Raw genomic sequence first — 6000 nt, 5'->3', positions numbered from 1 at the left:
TCTGTTCGTCTTCTACTCTAAGAAAAATATTTCATAAATAATTGTCCTTGATGCATTTAATGCAGAAATGTATGGTATATACTATATATGGATAATTATATAACTAGGACACTTTAAGCCTCACCCGTGATTAGTGATTTCTATATTACTTATGAATCCCTTTTGTGATTGGAAAACAAGTGGAAGATTATCTAGACTTCAAAGATTAATAGATCTTATTGTCAATTTATGTTTATGAAATGGGCATTTCATATTTAGTCCATAATATCCACTTATTCTTGATATATTATTACAATTACTATTTCGTTCTTGATATTTTTGTCAGGCGAGTAGGGACTTCAAAATTATTCGTATTATTAGTTAAATAACTATCTGTATTACTAACTATTTCGTGATATACAATAGTGGGAATACTTTAGAAAACTTGATTTCCCTAGTAGAAATATATATATATATATATATCTAGACATAATAATGAATATGATCAGTCAAAAGAGGCTTATTCAAGGCATCATATTCGGTTACGTTAGCAAGATAATTACACTGAACTCTATTTTTATTATGTTTAAGATAAAAGACAAACTAAGATCCTATTGTTACTTTATATTTTTCAAATGAGCATTTCATATTTAGTGCATAATATCCACTTATTCTTTATATATTATTGATTTCTTTGTTTTACTATATTTATTTGAAAATGTATGTTCTAAACTATTTTTTTTATATTCAAAACAACTTCTAATCTATTTTTTTTTTTCAATTAATTTTAGTACATTAATCGTCATAGGGTAAAAATTTGCACTATGGAATTGTATGATAATAAAATAAAATACTACTATAGGATGTATTAATACAATTAGTTATATAAATTTGAATTTCCTCCTCAATTGACTCGTCTGTGACGTCATCAAAATAGCTTTTGTAAACAATAACAAAGAAATCTCTGATCAACCCACTTTATATATAGTCACTTTGCAAATAACAGAATTGGTCTGTTTTTATTTTGAGTAAAACATTTTTACAAAACGACTAATTTATTTGTAATCTAACAAGGAGAAGAAACTTTTTGAATCTCACAACGGGTCCACCTCTGTTGTTATGTTATGTTGCACTCTGAGCAATGCAACGCAGTTTCACTGAAAGCGGGATGTCCTGATTGCGTCAGTGGTTGTGGGGGGCTTATCAAAACCCCTGCGGTTCGATCAAACCCCAGGTTAAGAACCACTGATCTATACTGCTCTATTTATTTTACCTATGAAGTAAGGGAAATTATTCATATGTAGCCTGTAGGAGGATCTTCGTGTACAGCTACTAATCAAATTCCATGGGAAACGTTGGTACTAAAAGCGAAGATCCAGAAGATATATTGGTGGACAATGGGAGCGATTGGATGACTTTAAGGAAACACGTAGGTCAAAATTTACTTATCTGGGGGTGTATGAAGGAAATGGGTAATTAATAATATAAATGATATTTTAAACTACATTGGAACTACTCACCCTGCAATAGCAATGCTCACACAGTGCCTTTGGCTCTCCTGATTTCATCTCTGAAGGTATACAATTGTAATCTTCAGAGATAGAAGTGGCAAATTTGCCAATAATTTTATCAAAATGTATGTCTTTATGCATATTGATGTGTAATTTAATGAATATAGATAAACACAAAAGACGACTTATTGTCTTCAGCTTAAATAAATGATTGACTTCATAGGAAAAGCGACATCTTGTGAAAAAATATGAAAAATACTGACCATACTATTTCCTTAGGCTAACTGTCGCGTTTCACTACTTGGTTTAAAGCTTTAGAACAGACCAATTTTGAACAAAATAAAACAAGGATGTGATCTATTTTAACATTAACAACACGCATCAGTGAAAAAGACTAATTTTTATGTTGCACTTCTGAAAATACACTCGTCTATATAGAGTTAAATTTTGGTATTCATTTGAAATCATTCCAGGACATTTTGAAAAAATCATTATAAAATATATTGATAAGGAAGCACAAGAAGAATCTTTAAAATGTGATTGGAACTTGGAACCATTTTTTTTCTTTTTTATGTGTTGAAAAAAAAAGTTTTACATATTGTTGTGAATTTGAAAAATGTGACAATTTATGATGTCATTTAGAGTCTAGCCATGGTACAAAAGTCCTTCAAAATTTCGAAAAAATCATTCAATCCGGTAAAAGGACGAAAAAGTTGAAAGTATATTCACAATATCAAGCCTCAATCCAATCTTTTTTCAAACTAAAGGTTCAAGTTTTGGAGCTCATATTTTTTAAAACTATTTAAATTTGTTAATAACATAATTTATTGTTAAATCTAAGTCATCTCAGCCGTTAACTTTATTGAGGGATGAACATTTCAAGAGACTCATTCTATTAATTTGTCAAGGCTTAAATGTCTTTTCTTATGAAACACTCATGAAAAATATTGATCATCAATTTATTAACATGAAGAAAATATGAAACAAACATTCTTAAAAATTCACTCTTTCTATTTCACAGCAGATTGTTGGTCAGCTGTAAAACATGGTTAAATTGGTGTAACTTACCATTGGATAAAACCAGATTTTGTCGTGGTCAAGCAATATTAGCATGCTCTAGAATAAAAAGGCAGCCTTACTCACGATAAAATTGGTGAAGCCTTAAAAACCATTCTTTTCGACTATTTCATGCAAAATAACTGTGATGTAGGAATTATTACCGACAATGTAAGAAATTTCATTAAGTATTTTTTTTTAAATTATGGAATCCAAGATGAAGAAAATGATTTCCTGGATGAAGATATTCAATTTTTTGAATGTCCACTTATTAAAGATTCAGAATTTCGCCTACCAAATCATTTCAGATGTGCTGCTCACTGTATGAATTTGATCACTGTAAGACATAGATTCAGCTTTCAAAGATCCTGTGTTTAAAGGATTATTTTACAAAGTTTTTGGAAAATGTCGATCGCATTGGAAGAAACAAAGTCGTAGTATTATTGCAGCTTAAACTATTATAGATATTTTTTGGGAAACTTCTGAGAGTCCCAAATGAGATAAGGTGGAATAGAATATTTGATGGTGATTTGGAAATTTCCAGAGATTTTGAAAAAAGTAGTGATGAACTTCTTCAGTTATTTGACAATCTTGGATTGATGTATATCACCAAACCAGAGATAGACTTAATTAATGAATACATTTTGTGTTTAAGGATTTTGGAGCTGTCCTAGATATCTTGGAAGGTGAGAAGAATATATTTCTTGGCTACATTTTGCCCTCATTTTTAGTGGTAAAGGAAAAGCTCAAACTTGTGATGACCAGTATTACATTTTGCAAGCCTCTAAAAGAGGCTTTAAAAGCTGGAATCGAAAAAAAGATTTGAGCATCTTTTTAAAGATAAGATCCACTTGTTAGCTACAACTACTCGTCCATCATTTAAAGATTTGGAATGTTTTAATGATTCTCCAGAATTACATACAAGAATATATTAAAAAAGTCTTTGTGGATGAAAATAGCCTTCTCATCCAAACTGAGATTGTTTGTGATCATCCTGAGGATTTAGTAGCAATGGAGTCAACATCAAGCTTTTTTCTTATGAAGAAAAAATTCAAAAGAAATCAAACTGCCGCTGAAATTGTAAAAAAAAATTATGAATTTAGAAGACACCTCTTTAGATCTTTATAACTCTTTGCCAAAAATTCAAAAAATATATCTAGAAAATAATAAAAAACTGCCGTCCTCAGCTGCCGTTGATAGAGTATTTTTAAAAGGTGGTCAAATATTTAAAGATAGATGCCAAAGTTTGTAAAACGAAAATCTTGCAGGAGGCGTGCGCAGATGTCTACAAGTAGAAATGCTGGATGTTTATTACTTAAATTCGGTAAATCAATTTGACGTCATTTATATTTAGTATAGATAAATTCTTCATCTTTTACCCAGTGTATTCTTTTTTCAATCCGTTGTTTCGTTTAATCGCACCATTTGTAGAAAATAAGTCATCTCAAGATAGTCTTCAAAATCACGGGTAGAGATTAATGGATCAATGGTTATAATTGTAATTATAAAAAGTGATAATGGACTTTACAAAATTTATTTTCTAGTATTTTATAAAGTTTTTTCAAAATTTTTTGATGCAACGTACATTAATTTTAATCCGACATTAGTAACTTCAATCTTTATTACTGCGCAATATGAAAGTACTGAGTCTTCATTGTTCAACCTCTCCTTTTTTTTAATAACTATCCTTAATTGTCTGGAAAGCGTGGGAAGATATTCATATAATCTAATTTCATATTATACAATTCCATTGCAAGTATTTAAAATATCATCTTTAGCACAAGACTGTACTCAGTAATTCTTTCAAATTTCATTCAATTCGCTTGATGTTTAGAAAGTTGTTTGAAATGTCATATTTCATTAGATCACTGATTTAAAACGACGAAAAAAAAACCGTCAAATTCCGATGATAAATTGTTCATAACTTCAATCTTGAAGCTAGGGACATGATTTTTGGTATCAAAATATATTTTTTACCATTATCTATTAGATAAAACAGGTTTAAAAGGAAAGAAATTGAAATTTTGGTAACTTAACATACATGCATAAAGAGTTGTCAAGTTGAAATACAAACGAAAAATTCAGCCACGCTCATTTTTCATTGAGTGGTGGCGGGATTGTTTTAAAAAACGAGCGGGAGCGTGCTCAGGATTTATTGAGCGGACTAATTTGCTAGTTAGACATATATGGTAGATAATTATTTTTGAAAGGGGCGCACTACATTAGGACTCCGTCATACTTTTAATATTGGTAGAGGGCCCGAGCCTCCTGGTACCTACGATACTGCATTATTGGTAAGAATTGGCTAACATACAACAGATCTTTTTGAAGACCCAGTTGAAAACAGGCTCTGTTTCACCGTGAGCTGGCTCTGAGAGAATAATCAAATGTGAGGCCATATTATTCTCAATATGTACAAAAGCTATTATTTTCCCCTTGATGTCCCTGCAAAAATCGACATTGCTTCTAAGATACAATAAAGTACATTCGTGCTCTACGCTTTTGTATTCATTGTCAATATTCGCTCCATAAAAAATGATTGCAAATCCATTATTCCTTACATAATAGAATCATTTTCTACTAAACAATATATTCCATATTTACTAAAATGGGGAATTCAATCTGCATTTTATAAGAGTTTACATATTTTACGTATTATATTACAGTATACACATAAAGTTTCATAGAGTTAAACAAAGGCATTGCGTTACCCATAATTATTACCTTAGTGAAATATCAACTTTAAAAATACTACAAAATTATCACTTATACTTAAATATATATAATACACATGCGTAATTAATGAATGACTTACACTTTAACTCTAGTCATTAGTTAGATCCTAGTCATCGGTGGTATATATTTTTTTGTTTTTTATATTAATTAAAAGTCTGCCTGAATGAACTAATGAATTATGTATAGATGTTGGTATATATCTTTCTCTAATTGCTACCGTGAATTAACATGGTTTAATTATAGAGTCTCAAGCCTCCAAGGGGTCTGCAGTGCGAGTATGGGCCTCACGTGGGACACTTAATTCGATGCAATCAACAACGATAACCTTGATTTATTGAGGAAATTGAGAGTAAATATATGTAGCTTTTTGTATTCATTTATTATTGCATTAGTATAGTATTATTCCCCGTTTTTCAATATGATTTTATAAACAGCATTGATGGTGGGAGTAGGGCTTTACTTGTGGAAGGGTAGAAAGTAGTGTTGGATTCGAGTATTGAACAAACTCGAAAAAAACTCGACTTTGATTTGGATGCTCTTTCTACTAGACAAATAATTCTTGATAATTATAGAGTCCGAGACAACCTCGGGATAGATAGAGGTTTGTCCATCAGGACTTGACCAGCTACATAAGAGCTCCAATACATTTGATGTAATCGATTAATCCATTCACTTTTTCCATTGTAGGGGCATACCCAGGAGTTGGGCTGGAGGGGCT

The sequence above is a fragment of the Lepeophtheirus salmonis genome, chromosome 6, assembly GCF_016086655.4.
Source record: "Lepeophtheirus salmonis chromosome 6, UVic_Lsal_1.4, whole genome shotgun sequence".
NCBI classification, from domain to species: Eukaryota; Metazoa; Arthropoda; class Copepoda; order Siphonostomatoida; family Caligidae; genus Lepeophtheirus; species Lepeophtheirus salmonis.
This window is presented reverse-complemented; position numbering follows the sequence as displayed.